Genomic DNA, 20,069 nt, shown 5'->3' on the forward strand with positions numbered 1-20,069 from the left:
TCTGAATAAAACCAGTGAGGGGGACTTTCAGGTCATGACAGCCCCCTCCCCTCCTACTGAGGCAAAACTGAAATACCATTGGAAACCAGACAAATTAGAACTTCCTCAAACTTTCGGAGGAATTCCCTCTAATTGCTGTTCCTTATTTGTTGCTATATCCAGGCCCGTTGCCTCGGAATTCCCCAGCACCCTCCCACTTGGACTGAGGGCTTGCCATGTAACTCACTGGCCAGTGGGATTCAGCAGAGGTGATGCGAGGAGAAACTTGAAAACTGCTTGTAGGATTGGGCTGTCTCTCGCTTTTGCTTCTCTGCCATGAGAACATGCCCAGGCTGCTAGAAGGCGAGAAACAAAGCTCCCCCCCCCCCCCCCCCCCCGCAATGGTGCCCCATCCAAGTCCAGCCTAGATGAGAGCCCCAGGCTAATCCTCTGATGTGTGAGAAGTAGGCGCTCATCGTCAGATGCTAGTTTCCCGGTAGTTTGCTATGCAGCAGAGTTTAACAGGTAGCCTTCACTTTGATCTTTGAAAGAAAATGGCAAAGATAAACATGGAAAAAGTGGGCAGACCTCCCCTCTGTATTCTCACGTCAGAGACCCAGTGCCAGTGCCAACCAGAAAATGGCTTTCTTAATGACCACAGATCTTTGGCCATTCTCTATCAGTATCTCTCTCTATCAGTGCTCAGTGCTGTCCAATGAAAATATAATGCGTACCGATAAAGAATTTTACATTTTCTAGTAACCACACTTAAAAGGCAAAATGAAACCAGTAGAATTAATTATAGTAGAATATTTTAATATATCCAAAATTGTATCATTTCAACATGTAATCAATATTTTTAAATTAGTGAGATATTTTACATTCTTTTTTTTTGGTACTATGCCTTTGAAATCTGGGGTATATTTTAGATTTATAGCATATTTCACTTGGACTAGCCATATTCCAAGTGCTCAATAGCCACATGCAGCCAGTGGCGACTGTACTGGATAACACAACTCTGCAGCCATCGGAGATGGAGACCCCATGGCCCAGAGTGGGCGTGCACAGGAAGTGGGGCACTGTGTCCATCCTCGGCTGTAGGCAGCCATCAGCAAGGTCAAACCGGAACTGAGTATGGTCGTTTTTTATATTCAGCCTCTGATATAAGAATGACACATTGCTACAGATTACTCAGAAATACTTTTCTTCATCATACTCAGAAAAGAAAAAAAGAGTAGATAACTCAGGAAAACTTTCTCAGGTAAACCTCTGCAAGACATTAGAATTTGGTTAGGAGCAGTGATTATCCGTTTATTCTTCAACCTGAGACAACTTGAGATAAGGAGGATTGAGTCATCACATAGATGGAAAATAATGGGATGAGGAAGAACTCATGTGCCCATTTGTTTGAAAATTTCAGGAATACACACACACATACATACAAGCTCTGGAGAAGAAACGTTTCCCTGACAATGAAAAGCAATAACAAATATTTGAAAAAGAGTTATTACAGACAACTCAATATAATTTAAAAAGTTATAGAACCTATGAAAGAAGACGTAAGAGAAAAAGCTGAATTTTGTTCTTAGATAAAAAATGGTTGAAAAGAGGACAATTCTGGAATGCAATGAAAGATTTAAAAGATAAAGAGGAAATTGATAAATAGGATGGAGATAAGAGACCCAACTTATTAATAATTGGTGGTACCAAGAGAAAAATCACAACAATTTCACCAGAATCAAAAACAAAACCCTAAAAGTAGAAGACAATGAAGCAAATCTATAGGGTTTTGAAGCAAAGTATATGACCCAATAATTCTCTACCAAATAGCTGTCAACAGAAACATAGTTTTGGACTGCAAACTGTACCCGTTATCTGTTGCCACAACAATGCTGCAAAACCGCAAACCTTAGTGAGATACAACAATAAACATTTATTTTTGTTTCCAATATTATGGGTCAACACATGGGGTCAGCTGATCTGAGCTAAACTACCTCATGTCTGCAGCCTTGTCTGGAAAATTGTGTCCACTTGACTGATCTCCATGTGTCTCATTCTCCATTATGCAAGCTGGGTCTCCTGGTGGTAGCAGGGGAGGGGGCAGACCCACTTTCCAGCATCTGTTTGCATCAAGTTTGCTACTGTGCTATTGGTCAAAGCAAGTCACATGACCAAGCCAGAGTCGAGTGGGAGGGAACTACAAAGTTGCTAAGCAAGAAAGGTGGATACAAGGAAGCCAGTTAGTGGAGCCACTGATGCAATCACTGTACTTGTCAACACCCTCCAGCCATAGGACACCATTAATATACCTAAACAAGCGGGTTTATTATTCATTTCAGTGAGGGTGGACCTTAGAAAACCCAAGCTTGGAAAACCTTGAGGTGTCTCAAAAGAAGGTATCTAAAAGGACTTATGATAGGATTTGGGCTTAAGTGATTTGGGGGTACAGGGCTTCTGGATTGATGCTCTGGGGAAAGGGAGATGTTTGGCCACCTTTTGGGTTGGACAGTAGTCATGTGTTTATTTTGTCTGTGTTCAGAAATGATCATGAAATGGTCTTGTCTTGATCCATCACAGTCCCAGAGAGGCCTGTTCTGATACTGACATTCTGTGAAATCGTCTGTGCCCAACAGGACACTGGTACCTGCTCTGTGATGCTGGTTCTTTTTCTTCTTTTCATGTCACACACATTACCGGTCACTATGGAACTTTTACTGAATGTTTTCACCAATCTCTCCCAGAGGTGATTCAGAGAGAGAAGAGAGGTCTTTGGTATAAAGGCACCGCTGAACCCCTTAAACATGGAGCTATATCTAAACACGGTGGCTGACATAACCAACTATGTTCATTACCCTCGCCCTCCTTCTCACACCCCTGCCCTGCCTTAGCTCTGCCCTTACTCTCTGCCTTCCCCAACAGGTCCGGCAGTCTGCTAATCCGGCTTCCTCCCTCTGATAGGTTCTCGGCAGAGAGGAGGCTACACGTGTGCTGCTCCACGGCAGTCCGTGGGGTGGGCTGTCCACACACTGTTGACTACAGGTCAGCAACCAGGTAAGAACAGAAACTGGGAGGAGCTTTGGAAACTTAGCAATTGGGCACAGGGTATATCTGTTGAAAGTACTCATTAAAAAGTGGTGCTTGCGTTTTGTATATTTTTTATTTCATGTTTCTAGGAATTCATTTGTATTACATGTTCTGACAATATCAGTGTGTAATCATATATATTAGGAAAGAGAAGTTGGTCCCTCCCCGCAGGGGGTTTGAGAAGCCCTGGGGAGACTCACAGAGGAGCCATATGGACCACGAGTCAGGGTCTGTCACTGCTCCGCCCACAGGCATTCAGGGCCCTCTCGGCTCCCACGGTGATCCTTACCTTTGTCCCATCTCCACATTATTCCTATTGGCAGCACTGCCTATCAGTTATACCTCTTATTTTGCAGGGATTCTCAGGGTTTCTTTGTTTTTTGGTTTTTTTCTGTCATCACCCGAGGATATTTTTGCATCTATCTTCAGATAGAGCAGGAGGGAGAGAAGGAGGAAGAGAGAGAGAGAGAAACATCGATGTGAGAGACATACATTGACTGGCTGCCACCCACACAACTGCAACTGGGGCCGGGGACAAACTGCAACCGAGGTACATGCCCTTAGCGGGAACCGAACCCGGGACTCTCTGGTCCGCAGGCCGACGCTCCAACCGCTGAGCCAAACCAGCCAGGGCAAACAGGAATTCTCAAAATAGTTGGGGAGGGGGTCGTATCCACTAAAGGGAGAGGGAAGGGACAGAAATCTCAGACCTGGGAGGAAGGGGCCGGCAGCTGGAAACAAAAGCCCTGAAGATTCAGATGCAACCTGAGTAGTGTGTCCCTTCCCGTCTCCGGGGAGACTCCCTGGCTCCAGGGATGCTCAGAGCTCCTTTGCTCTGACTACTGTGCATTTCATCTTCTTCCCCCACTACCCTCGGGCCTCCCTGCCAGCCCTACCCCACAGCACCCTGAACCCCAGGCCCTCGGAGCCTGCTCCCTGAGCACAGCCTGCACCTCCCTGCGGTACGTCCATTCGCTCTCACAGGCTGCCCGCCCCACCTCTGCACCCTCCTGCTGCCCGCCTGCCCTGCCTTCCTTGCTCCCGCCATTCTCTCCCAGGCTCCTTCGGGGGAAAAAATTCTAACTTTGACCCCGAGACTTGTATTTTCAAATTTTTTCCAGGACAAAATTATGGATTCATGCACAGATTTACCTATAAACTTATTAAAAAGACCACACTGACAGTGTGGTGATTGTGGGGAAGAGGGGAATGGGGGAGAGTAGGAGCAGTTAGAGGGGAAATTATAGGAAAAAAGTTATTAAATTGAGAGTAATGTGAGCTGGGCTGAATAAATAAGTTCTAGCCATAGAGTAGAGTAATATATAGCTATTAAAATGACAAAGAATACTGAGTAACATGAAAATATAATTACAATACACTGCTAAGTAAACAAGTAGATTATAAAACAAAATATACGTGCCCATGCAGGGGATGACCTTGTTACTAAAACACACTTCCAGATACAGCATAACATGTATGCAGGTGCACACATGGGCAGAAATGTAAGCAGAGATACAGCACAAATGTAGCTACAGACCAAATGTTAAGAATTGTTATTTCTGTGCTGTGGGATCACAGGTGATTTTTATTTTTATGTTTTTCCTACCCATACTTTTTATCAGAAACACACTATTTTTTTCAGCAAGACAAACACGTTAAATAAAATTAATTATTGCCCAGGAGCGTTGTCATGGCGCTCTGCACAGTCTTCCTCGGGAGCGTCTCCCTCTTCCCCGGACTGTTTACTTGGCTGTCTCCCACTGGGTCACGGTCCTGGGAGGCAGGGCCACCCTGTGCTCGGGGCAAACAGAGCACCCCACACCGAGCAGTCAGCGATGACATATTTGCAGAGTCAAACAGAATGTATTGAATTACCCAAAAGCAAATACTGAACAAACAGGCATCTGTGCTGTTTCCCGGGAAACCGAAAATGAAATTGATCATCAAGACCAGGTTGCGGCTGGACCCAGGAAACTGAGACTTCAGGACTCTGCTGCCTGGGTGAAGTGTGAGTTGAACTTGGTGGAGGGAAAGGTGAACAAACCCTGTTGGAAGCGTTCATCAGGCCTGATGGACACTTCACAGAGAAGTCCTCCCAGCTCCGTCGGTGCAGGCGTAGGCTGCGATGATTTATCCAGTCGGTATTGATTCTGTTCAGGCAATTCAGAGAGAGAGTTTTCACGCAACTGTCTGGGAAATGGAGCAAGTCCCCGGGATGGGCATATTAGCCGCAATGATTTTTCACTTAGTTGCTGTGTGTTCGTGTCTCGATGTAATAATAATACTCCTTGAAATGTGTATACTGACTTTCCCCTGAGGAGGACTCAGTTCTTTCACACATATTGAGCCAATTTTCCCATTTCTCAAGTTTCTCTCCGAGAGTGTGAGTACTTCAAAAGACACATTAGTTCTGTAAAGCTTCCAGACTTTTATTTACTGACAGCGGCTACTGCTGAAGGAATCGAGGCCGTGTAACACCAGACTGCTTCGGCTTCCGAGACCCTCCTTCATCTCTATAAATCATCTGTGAAAGACCCAAAGGCAAGTGGTTGCTAACGTGGGCTTTGGAGTTAGCCTAATCTGGGTTCAAGTCCCGCCCCGTCTTTTAGAAGTCATGGGCGTCTGCCAGGGGTCCATCAAGGGAGCAGAGCCGCTGTGGGGACTACGGGGGTTATGCGACAAGGGACGGGGACCTTACACAACTGTGGGACGAGCTGGAGAAGCGAGGGTCTGAGAGCAGGAGTTATAGGATCAGAGATGAGGCACCGGCCAGACCCCTGGGGGGACCGGCCAGAGGCTGTGGGAGAATCGGGAAGCTTGCCAGTCCCAGCTGCTGGTGTGGCCACAGAGGAGTGTCCGTGGTCATCGTGATCATGGGCCTGGGGCTGCTGCTGGTCAGCTGGCCTGGCAGTCGGGACGGAGGACTGATCCTGGAGGAGGAAGTTGTGAGGAAAGGCTTGAATCTGCTGCTAGGGTCTCTGCATCCCTCTCTCACTGCTTCTCGCCACAACCACCTCCGGAGAGTAAAGGCTGCTGTTCGACTCCTGCCTTGTAAACCCCAAGCAAATGTCTCTTGACCATGAAAAGAAGGGATTCCAAGAACACGATTCCAGTGTTGCCAAGTTGACACCATTCAAAACCACCGGAGATGTGGCCTTGGGCAAGCTACTTGACCTCTCTGAGTCTCAGCTTCCTCACCTGCACTAGGGCAGTACTATGAGTGCCTGCCCCGTGTGGTGGTTGGTAGGACTAATGGAGAGGGTGCAGGTGAGGAGAACAGCCCTGGCAGGTAAGTGCTGGCCATTCCTCAGTTGCTATCATTGACGCTGTTAAATAAAGAGCTATTCTGGAGCTGGTATTCCTTCAGAGGTTCACTCAAGGAGTTTCATGGGCTAACCTTGACTTCAACAAAGAACTCTAGCACAACTCAATAACCAGCTCCCTTCACAGACAGAGCTATCAAGAGGCGGGAAATGCCCTGGCCGGTGTGGCTCAATGGACTGAGCATCATCCCGTGGACTGAGAGGTCCTGGTTCGATTCCCGTCAGGGCACATGCCTGGGTTTCAGGCTCAATCCCCAGTAGGGGGCGTGCAGGAGGCAGCCAATCGATGTCTCTCTCACATCAACATTTCTCTCTCTCTCTCCCTTCCTCTCTCTCTAAAAAATCAATAAAATCATATTTTAAAAAGGGGGGAGGCGGGGGATGGAGACCAAAATCAAGTTGATCTTGAATGCATATTTTCAGAGGTGACAACAAAAAAGACTTGGCTAGGAGGCCCCTTGCTGCTACCCACTAGTTACATGACCTTGGACAAAGTCCTAGCCCCCGTGGTTTCAGTTCTCCCATCCGGGAAGGGGGAGATGCGTCCTGTTCCTCTCTCCTGGGAGGGATGGGAGCAGACCCGAGACAAGGCTCTGTGAGACGCGAGGGCTCATTGAGAGAAGCACTCTCGCAGTACCAAGTAATCTGCCTTTGTTACGGCGCTTCATCTCCACGACGAGAAACACTCCTTTCAAAGTGCTGCCCGGTGTGGATTATCACAGAGCTGGGGTTTAAGGTTGTTTCTCCCTCCTGGTATCAGGCACTGATCAGCAAATAGGCTTATGAAGAGGGACTGCTTGCCTGCTACTGCTCAGTTTCCCGCGTGGGAACAGCAGCCCAGTGACAGCACAGCCTCCCAGGGGGACTGAATTTGCCAAGGAGTAAAATGCACTTCATAGTTTACGTATTAAACCATTATGCTGACGACTGTCACTGTATCCATTTACAGAGAAGTTAAATGCTAAGATCCTCTCCAGTACCCTTCAGACTGTGAACCCTGAACGGCCCTCCTCTCTCCTTCCTTCAACCTCCCCCAACAACATAAGCCACAGACAACACGTTCTGCCATATCACGAGTCACAGAAACTTAGCCATGAAGCATTCTAACCCCTTCACTTTCCAAATGTGGACACTGGGGTCCAGAGACACGAAAACCTCCATCAAGTTCACAGGGTAGGTTAAAAGCAAGGGCAGTAGTCAGTCCTAGGATCCTTCCTCCAATGCTTTCCCTCCACACCTGTTGTTGAGCTCCGCCCACCCCTTCATGCTGACAAGATGAGTTAATGTGAGAAACTCAGGGCTTAACTAAAAACCAAGTCTTCAAAATGCCCCTGGGTGATCCCAGAGAAGGGCTGCACGTCAGAGATTTATTTTTTAGTAACATTGTCCTGTTGCCCAGCACAATGCACACAACAGCCTTGGGTCGAGGTGAATGAACAGACCTGCTGTGGCTCGTTTCTCATGAAATATGCCCATGGGCTAGAAGATTCCAAGTTCATCCTTCGATGAGATGTTATCTATTAGAGAAAGATTTAAATAAACTGGAAGAAATGAAGACCCTCTGTGACCTCAAACTTTCTCTTTTCCAGGCGCCCTCTTCCATGAGAGTGGAGATTTGCACACCAGCTGGGCTCATCTTCCTGGGAGCCTTTGCTTGAACAGGTGCCCCGAGTTCAGCTGGGCCTTTCGCCTTGAGACCCGCAGGCCTGCCACCACGCCTCTAGGCCAATAGAAAGAATGTCTTTTCTTGTTTTATTCACAAATCCAGAAGCTTCTCTTCTGGATTCTTCTGTCTTGTCCTTCCCAGTCTGTATCTCAACCTACCCCTGCTCTCATACCTCCTCCCTAACCACTGAACCCCTGGAGCCATTGTCCAGCAGTGGCTGGCTGAGATTCACCTCAAACATCTTTTATTCAAGTAGCCAAGAAATAGCGATTGTTTGCCATGTCGGGCACTGGGCGAGTGGGTACTCAAGGGCAAGCAAGAGAAATGTGGTCCCCATCCTCCAGGACTACTCAACACTGGTCAAGGGAGTTAACCTTTCTGTGCCTCGGTTACCTCCGCTATAACACAGGGGTAGGTAACAAGAGCATCAACCTCACCCAGTCACTACGAGGATCAAATGAGTTAACTTGATCTTAAAAGAGGCCCTTACTAGAGGGTCCAGCACAGAGAAAGCATCCAATACATGTTAGCTTTTACTGTTGCTGTTACAATTGTTGTCTAGAACAACAGACATTTCTCAAATAATCACAAAAGCAAGTGTACTATTCCAAGCATATCTATGAAGGGGAGGTACACTGTATAGGAGGGTACCTGGTGGGGGGGATGCAACCTGGTCAGGTAGATCAGAGAAGACTCTCTCGAAGAAGTGACCCCTGAGCGAAGATCTGAAGGAAGAGTAGAAGCTGTAAGCACAGAAGGGAGAGGAAAGGCTTCTAGACAGAGAAACAGACGATGCAAAACTCTTGAGGCAGGAAAGTACATGGTGAGTTCAAGGACTCCAACAAGGCATGGGGGCTACTAGACAGAGAACCTGGTGCAAATTGAGATTAGTCAGGCAGGCAGGATCAGAGCAGGCAGAGCCTTTGGCAGCATCTTAAGAAGTTTTCTTTATCCCCGTAACACCAGGAAGCACTGCAGGAGGAAAGATCAGATCTGCATGCTGGAGAAAAAGACCAAACGCTGTCCATTCCTAATCCTGTCCAGTACTGATCTTAGAAATCCTCCTCCACAACTACTTCCCAGGGCCAGTATGTATGGCTGTGCAGGCTGGAGATGGGAGGGAGACACCGCTCACAGAGGCCTAGAGTGGTGCAGTGTCCACTGTCCTCATCCACATGCAGTGACCTTCCATTTGCTCCCTTGGATTGGATTTCTCCCCAGAGCTCCAGGTAGTGCTCTAACTCCCCAAAGTCCACAGTTTTTAGGTCTCCTATGTCCTGCATTGCTGACATTGTAGTCTTTGTCTCTACCAAAGACGCATAGGCATATGTTGCAGTGTTTGGTTTGTTTTTTTATACAAGGCACTCATCTGCAATTCTGGCTACGATTTTGGAAGGCCATAACTTTGCCTAAACACAACGACGGGCCCACTTAATGAGCACTCCAACACTGGCCAATGAAACACATCTTTTGAGTAACTAGATAAATGACTCAATAAACTCCCATCGAGAAGAACCTCCCCCTCTGGAGAGGCTGTGAGTAACTCCAGTTGAGCCCAGATCCCATCAGATCGTGTAGCCATCAGGACCCTGGTGGGAAACACTATCCAGCACATGGTTCATATGCTTTCAACGTGTGGGCTACTTACAGAGGTGTGGGCAGGCTTCAGGAGCCGTCCGCGATGTCGTGGCACCCAGAGACCAGTGACATGCACCTCGCTCTCGGGGTTTCTGTACCCCATGAGAAACATGGGCTCCCCCTAGCTTTCCTGCTCTCCTCTCAATGCTCCTCCTTCCTACCAACTGCTCGCACCTGGATCTCTCTCATGAGGGAAAGATTCTCTCATGTTCTGTCTGATATCCTTTCATAATCCAATGTTCATTCTCAGATCTGAGTCCTCCAGGCTCAAACTAAACTTATTTCAAGCTGTGCCTTCTTAGAGACTCGGAATGAAAGTTCCTCTGATCTCAAGTGCCTGGTTCTCACACATCAAAATCAACTTGGTTTTCAGACTATTATTACAGCCACGGACTCTCAAAATCCTTAAAAGTCAAAAGTAACAGTGATGTCTTTGTTCCAAGATATAGCCACTCACCTCTGAAAGCAAATAATACTATTGATTTGGATGAGGAGAGGGGAAGGATAACTAAAAAGATCTGGGGATTCCAGGAAGTAAAAATATAGGGTGTCCCAAAAATATATATACACCCTTTGAATAATTACAAATTTCAATGGGTTAAATCTGAAAAGAAAGAAACAGCAATTGAGCTATCAGCTGTTAAGTGTGTATACATTTTGGGGGATTCCCTGTATATCCATTTACAAAATACCAACCTGCTACATGTATAAGCCTGAAAGGTGCTGAATAGAGAAAACTGAGGACTAAGCACCTCCACATTGACCTCCCTTTACAGTGAGCAGATCCATAGCATGTCACCTATCTATCTTTCATAAGAAGCATGATACAAATATTATGCTTAAGCTTTCTCTAGTCGTGCTTCCCAAAAAAGGGGGGAATGATCAACCATCACCCTGGCTGAATTGGATCGTTCTTGGAACTTCTCAGCAAAAGTTCTACAAATAGTCTCTTGAAATTCTTTTAGAAATGGCTGACTCCCCTAAGGCATTTATTTCATGGATAGTAACTGTTTCCTGGTATGCTGGGAGTGGGTGATGCAGATGGCCTCCAAGTTAGTGAGAGGAATTAAGGACAACTTACCTGGTAGCCCTCCTACACGGAACTTGATGGGAACCTTCTGGATTCATCTTTTATGAAAGCAAACAAGTCCTGTCTACTGGATCTGGGGAACAAGGAAGAGAGAGCTGAAATCACTCACCCCTATCATTCTGTAGTTCCCACCGTGACCAAAGGAAGAGAGTCTCATATTTTGGGTTAGAGACAGTGGACCTTGGAGAAGACTTAGTGAAGCCCGTCTCAGTGGGCCATGAGGTTAGCCCACTGAGCAGGTTAGCCCAGCAATTATAGTTCACAAAGCTCCACACTTGTCCATCTCCCCCAAGGTTGTTATATCAGAGGGAGAAACTTATTTCTCATTGACTAATTAGCTCTTAAGACCCACTCCTTGGAAGTAAATGCTTAGTTATTATTGGTTCAACTGCTTTATCTCACTCAGTGAGACAAAGTTTCATAGCTCCAGGAATTAAAGCTATATTAAGCTCTCTCTTTAATGTCCGAAGGGCTTCTGTGTGTAGAAAAGAACATTCACTGGTATTTGTACTATGTTTAATGCTCCATTCATTAGATTCATATAGCTAATAAAGGGCACTTTGAAAGCCTTTTTCCTTAAGCATTTAGTCATTGATTACTAGTTTGATTAACCCAATCCCCTTATACAATTTAAATTGCAATTACAAATTCAACATGGTTGGTTCTTCTGAAAGCTTTCAATGCCTTAAAAAACAAACAAAAGTACAATGATTTCAAAACTATTTGAATTCTTTCACACACAAAAAGTCGCTCTAAATATGCTAAAATTATGGGTTTAAGTTGGTTTTTGTTTTTTTGTTTGTTTTTTTCCGAATGTTTATCCTTTTCAGGGGTTTCAACTTCCATTGCTTCCTAGAGTTTCAGTAATCCTACCATACACCATTTTTTAAATTTTCTAAAGTTTTAGTCCTTTTACTGGACCCAGAAGGAAATGAACACCAGCTCAGAAAAGATTATAAGGCATGTAGGTGCTAAACTGATGACCTGTTGACTTTTGGCCAGAACGTAGGATTTATTTGTCAGTCCTCTGGGCCAAATACATTTCTGTCTTAAGGTTTTGCTTACGGAATTATAAAAAACTTACACCCATGTCCTTCATTTCTGACATTAGGTGTTCTTTATTCCTGTTGTCCTGTCATTAAAAAATACTGACCTGTTTTGTTGGCAATATTAAATAGGTAGGTAGGTAGGTAGGTAGGTAGGTAGGTAGGTAGATAGATCGATCTCTATATATAACAAACACTTTGGAAAACTAGGTGGATTTCTTACACTGCTAAACCCATATCTACACTGTGATTCAGAAATTCCACTCCTAAGTACCCAAGAAAAATAAAAACATATGGTCACAACAACAATGTCCATAGTAGTTTTATTCATAATAGTCTCAAACTGGAAACAGTGTCCATCAATAAGAGAATGGAACAACAAATTGTGGTATATTCATATAAGGAAGTACTTCTCTGCAGTGAGAAAGAATAAACTATTCTACATACCAATACAGATTAATCCCAAAAATATTATGTTGACTAAGAGAAGCCAGACACAAGAACACATACTGTATGATTCCATTCATATAAAATTCAAGAATAGGTAAAACAAATCTATGGTGATACTAGTCAGATCAGTGGTTTCCTATGTGCAGTGGGGATGAAGGAAACTTCTGGGGTGATGGATATGTGTCATATCTTAATTAGTGTATTGGTTTTATGGGTTAACAATTTGTCGTCTCATCAAACTATATACTTAACATCTATTTACTTCACTGTACATAAATTCTACCTCAATACATATAAATATGTATGCCCCCCTCAAAAAATATATATGTATGTATGTATGTATGTGTATATATATTACACACACAAGCAAACATAACATAAAATAAAGCAATCTGTCTGGAGGCACTATAGAACGAGGACTTGAGACAAAATCCCAGAAGAAAGGATAACTCAGAGAGGAAAGGCCAACATTGGTTTCACTTGTCCTTTTAAGGTATTTTCTGGTTCAACAGTAGCGAAAATCTAAGGAGCAGAGTTTGGAGCCGTTTAAGTGGGGTGGGGATGATGTACAGCCTATGACAGAAGAGAAATTTGAGTTGAGGCCCACTGTTAGGGAGAGACCTGGGTTAACAGGTGTGGATTACCCAAAGGGATACACCCTAAGGGTAAGATAGACCCAACACATCAGTCCACCAAAATTCAAATCAACGACCTTCAGTTGGATGAAGTGATCTTTTCCTGTCTCAATTGCCTGACAGAAGTTGATGCAAATCCTGTCTAGATGAAAATAACATTGTCCAAAGCCTTGAACTACCACTGTAATTTTTCATGAACAACATCTGGCTTTCAACATAAAATAACCAGACACACTAAAAGATGAGAAGTTACCAAAAGTCAAAAGAAATAAATACCCCCAAAATAAATAAATAAAAGGCAAACTATTTAAGTTATAAGACATGACTTTTAAATAATTGTGATTAGCCCTGGCCAGTTTTGCTCAATGGTTAGAGCATTGGCCTGCGTGCGGACCAGAGAGTCCCAGGTTCGGTTCCCGCTAAGGGCACGTACCTCGGTTGCAGTTTGTCCCCACCCTGGTTGGGGTCATGTAGGTGGCGACCGCTCAATGTGTCTCTCTCACATCGATGTTTCTCTCTCTCTCTTCCCCCCTCTCTCCCTCCCGTTATATCTGAAGATAAATGCAAAAATGTCCTCAGGTGAGGATAAAAAAATAAATAAAAAATTGTGATTAATGTATGCAAAAAACATAAAATATAATGGAGAATTTCAGTAGAAAACTGAAAACTATATAAAATGAAATGAAAAATCTGATATACTCAATAAAAAATTATGAGCTCAATAGATGAGTTTAGTCATTTATTTTATTAAAATTTATTAAAGATTCCTTACCTGAGAAATGAGTTTGTAGTTAGCCCTCCTTTTCAAGTCAATTTATAAATTTTTAATACACTGTTGGGCCTTGTTTTTAAAAAGTTGATGTTTATGACCATTGTGTAATTCAGTTACTGGGCTTTTTTGTTTTGTTAACATATGAATCCACTATCACAGAGCAATATTTGTTGTTTGGGTACCAAAATTATTTTTTTCATTCCTTTTTGACCTACTGACAAATTTTGTTCTTCTTGATTATATAAATAAAAGCAATACATATCTATACTCTTAATCTTGTTTAACTGAGTATAGAAAACATCCATATACTCATCCTTTCCTACTTATTAAAATCAATAAAAATTAAACATAACCTTATATTCATCCTTCTGCATTATACTTTACTTTTTGTATACTTCAGATTAACACATTCTCTTTTAACCATCACCATAAGTTATGGCTGTCTCCAAATCCAACAGGTTTTAACTAGTTATTGTTATTATTATCATTATCATTGATAATACATTATAGCCCTTTAAATCACCACTTTTCATTAATTTTTCTGATGTTCTTAGAAGCATTCTTGTTGTTTGATAACCATAGTATGTTCATAGTATGTTCCAGAGTCATACTTATTTTCTCTGAAACAGTAGTTTTCAACCAGGGGCCAGTTTGCCTCCCAAGGGACATTTGGCAATGTCTGGAGGTGTGTCTGGTTGTCACCATAGAGCAGAAGTACATGGGGGTGGGGGACTAGGCGGGGCTGGGGTGCCACTACCACCTAATATCCTTAAGTGCACAGTACAGGCCCCTACAAATTGAGATTTGGCCTCAAGTGTCAATAACACAGAGGAAACCTTGATCTAAGACATGGAATCAAATAGCCTCCAGAGAATTCTTCTTTTTAAAGGTGCAAGAATTTTTGAGACCAAACCCTTAGTGCTGAAGCTACACAATGGAGCTGTTGATGCACGAGCCTGCGATTGCCACTGTGACTAGGCTGATAAATGTTTTCTTAAAGGTTGAATTCAAATCAATAATTTAAAAGTTATCCATCATATTGTTGTACATCCACTTTTTTATAACATGTAGTTTTCCCAACCATTAAGACTTTCTTCTCCACTGGCAAAAACATTTTTGTGATCAGGTCAATGGTGACTCATTCAAGGTGGCTTTCATATAACATTGTGGTTCACACAAGGACAATATTTGCTCTCATTTCCTCAAGGAAGATCCTTCAAGGTAAGATCATTATAACAATAACTTTAAGAACTTTCAGAAAACTCTATTGTTAATCTTCCTGTAGATAAATACTAGCAGAATCCAGGTCTTTTTGGTTGGCAGACAGCTTCTTGGTTATAGGAACAGCAAGTTGAAAATACAATAATAGCTTTGATCTTTAGAGTAAATAATGGAACATTAGGTGTTGACCTAAAACACTACAAAAAAGAAAACAAAATCCTCTCAGACTAGATTTGAAAAGCCAACTTTGGATATTTCTTCAAGAAAATATTATATATGAACAAATTCCTACCATTCAGATTTCAGTTATAGAAATAGGCATTTCCTTGCCTTCTGAAAGACAGATCTTACCTGGAGAATAAAAAGAGCTTGAAAGCCTTAACTTGTGGTGCAATAAACTCAATTTCACCTGAAACAAGTAAACAAGTAAACTCAATTTCACCTGAAATAAACTTGCCTTTTTCATTGTGTACAAATACATATATTCACGTACGTCCACATTATTCCCCACATCTCAAACACACATGCAGAGATATACTCCACTTACTTTCCTGGTCTTTAAAGTTTCTGACTCAAACATTCTATAGAACATGCATGTATTTTAGTCTTCCCCAATTTAAAGGGAAGGCAAAGAACTCAGTTGGATTCTAATTCACTATTGAAAACAAATGTCAAGCCAATTTACTTGGTAACTAAGCCACTGTTACAGTGGGGGGCTCTCTCCTGAAAAAATGAGTGAGACAAAATAAGCCCGATGGGCATCAGTATTGTTCCTTTAGGCAGCTATTTGCAAAATGAAGTGTAAAGTCTGTGTTCCTTCCCTCAGATGTTCATTTCTCCATCAGAAAGCTCAAATCTTCACCAGCTACATCTTCACCATGTGAGATGGACAAAACAATAGCTGCAGGTGAAAATTATCAGGCAACCTACAGTAGATAAACATGACATTCCTATTGACCTACAACTCAGGACCTCTAAGATAACTTAAAAATTGTAGCCACAGAACTGTAAAGACTATTAAAGGCAGGAAACAAACCTAAGCTACCCTTTGTCATGCATATGTCATGCCAGTGTATACTCAGTAATGACTGTACACAGAAAACAAACCTCAATTCAAGGTGAGTTTTAGGTATTAGATAATTAGGATGAGAGAAACAGACACATTTTAGCAGATCATCAACTCCAACTAGAAAGGGGAATGAAACCATTTACCAAGTAATTATGTGCCATGAGGTTGATGTCAAACGGACGGACAGATGGATGGATGAAGGAAGAAAGAAAATGTCACTGAGTTCTTACAACATCTGCATAAGGTAGGTTTTGGTATCCCCACTTTAAAGACGGGGAAACAGAGAGTAAAGAATGTCTTGGCTGAGGGATTGAAGCAAACCGACACCAGTCTGACTATAAAGCCACAATCCCCTCCCTGGGTCACAGAGGCCACGGTAGAATGAGAAGTCAGGGTGAGGAGGACACACCCTGGAAAAGACACGTGTGCACTGGAATGGCTCTAAACACATGGCACAGGCTAACACGAGAATGCTTCCAAATGGGAACACGATTGGCAAACACCACCTCACTGTATTTACATAACTGAATTTAGTATATTAGGTTTAATCAAAATGAATGTAGAGAGTAAAATAATCGGTTTCCTATGGAATTGGTGACAGACTTTAACTTGTAGAGATAATATAATTGAATGTAAATTGAACTAGTTCATAATTTTAATTGAATAGGTGCCATAAAAGCTCTAGAAACCCAAGTACAAAAGAAACATTTATAGGAAAGGACACTTTTAGTTTTCGATTTTAGTCACTGTGAGCATTGTAGCTACGCCAACATTTTCCACCCTATACTCTTGTTTTTTTATATTGTCCAGGTGATGCCCATTGTCTCCTAGGCACAACTGTGTCCACAGGACCCTGGGGAGGGTTGGGTCTGGGGAAATCTGTGCCCTCCCAACCATCTAGGTCAAGCTCAAACCTTATTACAACTACTTTTAGTAATAATAATAATGATAATAATAATGATGAGCCTGTTTGTTGACCACTGCAGATCCTGGCTGCTTTTCCATGCCCAGCCCATCCCTGCTGCACTACTGGGGTGTTGGGGAGTAGGATACAGACCTGGGGATGCTTAGCGATACGCAGCAGAGCAGACGCTGCTCCCAGACAAAAGCATTCCTTCTCCCACCCCAGATCTAGATCCCTACACACCAACATACTCAGACCCACAAAGACAGCTTCTGCCCAGACACACACACACACACACACAGCCAGACATGCAGACTGAGAACAGACATGCACACCCCCACCAGTAATGCAGACCCTCACACGTGCTGTCTAATGTGCAGGTGTACTCAAATGTGGGAGCTTCTCCGCACAGGAATCAGAGGGCTGCACAGCCTTCTGCAGGCCCAGGTCCCAGCACAGGCGATGGCACACAAATGCAGGTCTGAGGCTCCAGGGCCCCGCACTCAAAATAGGGGAACTTTTCTGATAGCCCTGGGTTCTAATTCCACTCAGTACAGGGCAGGGTGGGGTAGGGTTGAGGTGCTTCTCCCAGGCCAACTCAGACCCACACAGCCAGGACATTGCAGACACACTGACAACTGTTCAGACATACTGACAACTGTTCTCCAACTCCTAAGACAGAGCTTGGCTCTCTAACCAACATACATGTCACACATGTGACTTTCCAGAGTCCAGAGATTGTGAGAACAGCTTGGCCCCTACCGACCATTATTACTCTTCGAACAAATCCTGTCCAGGATTTAAATAATTTGGAGAAGCACTGGTTTAATAACACGGGAAAATTCTTTATTGCATGACTGCCAACATAAGTCTCCAGGAAGAGGACAAAGTATGCTGGCATGCCCAAATTTTCCATGGGATGCTGGTTTCATAGAGGACTTGTAGGACATGTTCCATAAGGAAGAATTGGGGAAATGGTGTTTAGGTAGTTGTTGGCTAAGAAAAAAGGTTGTAGGTGGTAAGAATATACATGTGGAGAAAAACATTGCATTGTTCAACAACCTTCACAAGTTGTCATGTCTTATTTTATTTGTTCACCTTTGAGCCAGAGCAAAACTAGGTAGTCCTTAAGAGCTATTAACATGAGATTCTCATTCTCCACACTCAACCACTTTAACCTTCATTAGACTTAAAGCATCCAAACTTGGAACAATTGACCTCATAATTACATATGGTTTAATGTTTCCTTTTCCCTTCAAATTAAAACTAGGAGCCCATTCCTTCTACCTGATTTCATTTTAACAACATACGATCGATCTTTGGGGAGACATGAAGAAATCATGAAGAAAGGATTTTGAAGCTCAGTTAGCATAAGTGTCCATTTAAATTTTTTCATCTTGATGGATTTGGGCCATGTTCTTTACATTTGATTTTAGTTCACAGATTTGCCCCAAAGTGTCCAATAAATAATTTGGGGTAACTTTAAAAGTGGGCAAACATAAAAGTTTTGAGGAAGTGCATGAAGATATATGGAAAAATAGAATTTTACCTTCCAACTTTCTTACCCTCATCATAATCTTAAAGTATCTCTTTTTCCTCCATCAAGGGTATTGATAATTCTCAGAGGGCAGTTGGGAATTATTTTTTGTGTTACACAGGCAAGAAATGTGCTGAATTTAAAGGGAGAAGAACCCATACAACTGAGAGGTAGGCTATGGGACCCCGGAGAAATGCCGCTTTCTAAAAATTTTGCCAGGCCACCTAACAGCATCTTGATTCTGAAAACAGATGAAAGAGCTCACATGGACTGAGCACCTACTATGCACTGGGCACACTATGCCAACTGTTTTTCCCTAATTAGAACTTTAATCAGCATCACAAGCCTGGAATGTAATTATTGACCTCATTTTAGACCCACAGAGACAGTTACAAAGCTGGGAGTTACAACACTGGGAAGGACAGAGCCAGGAGTTTGTCCCTAATTTGTTTGATTCTAAAGTTCATGTGCTTCTAATAAAAATCAGTAAAAAATAAAAACAGTGGAAGAGTGGTCTTAACTCTTAGTTTCACTTTACTATTTATGATAAAAGGAAGAGTTAAGTGAGCAGCTCCACCCTTTTCTGGAAACCATAAGAAGGGACAGGACTTGAGAAATACAAGTACTCATTTTCTAAAAGGAATAAACATGTCCAAGTCATTAACTTCACCTCATCCTAGGTACACATCAAAAGCAGAATCCAGTGCCTAAATATTTAGTCAAGTTCTCAATGGACCTGTCATGTCCCCAGATACTGTGGATTCAATAGCCCCACCCTCGAGAGCTCACACTGTAATGGGAAGACACAGGCAAGCCTCCTGTTCCTAGAGAACACCAGTAGAGACTAATCTGTGGTCATTTGAAGCCAAATAGAATTTGATTTTTTTTCCTTGTTGATTGACATATTTTATTGGCATAGTAATAAGCACAAATGTAAAGTGTAAAGCTCAATACATTTTTACATACATTTACACATGCGTAATTACCACCTAAATTAAGATAGATTATTCCCAGCACTTCAGGAGGTTCCCACACACCCCTCTCATTCAGCACCATTCCCAAAAGTAATCACTAGTCTTAATTCTATCATTATAGATCAGAGATTTTCAACCATTTTCATCTCACGTCATGAGAAAACCAATGACTAAAGCTCTGCGGCACACCAAAAAGTGTATCTTTTGCCGATCTAACAAAAAAAAAAAAGGTATAATTTGTATTAATTCACGTTGGATGACCATTGTTAGGTTGGCTGTTGTCATTTTGACAACCTAAGGAAAAAGAGGTCAGTACCTCTGACTAAGTAGTCAGGTATTGCATGTTTTAAAGATCCTTGCAGCACACTGGTCAAATATCGCTCTTATAGATTAATTTTGCTTATTCTTGAGAATCACAGTAAATGTTCTTTTGAATCTGGCTTAACTTACTCAACATTATATTTGTGAGAGTCATGCATATTGCTGCATATAGCGGTAGTTTGTTCTTTCTCAGTGCTGTGTAGTGTGTAAATGTACCAAAATTTACCACGATACTGTTGACGAACATTTGTTTCCCATTTGGGTCTATTATAATAAAGATGATATGAACAGTCTCATACATGTCTTTTCGTAGAATTACTGGGCCACAGAACAGGCATGTGTTTAGCTTTAATATACCCC

The sequence above is a fragment of the Molossus molossus genome, unplaced genomic scaffold, assembly GCF_014108415.1.
Source record: "Molossus molossus isolate mMolMol1 unplaced genomic scaffold, mMolMol1.p scaffold_m16_p_18, whole genome shotgun sequence".
Taxonomy (NCBI): Eukaryota; Metazoa; Chordata; class Mammalia; order Chiroptera; family Molossidae; genus Molossus; species Molossus molossus.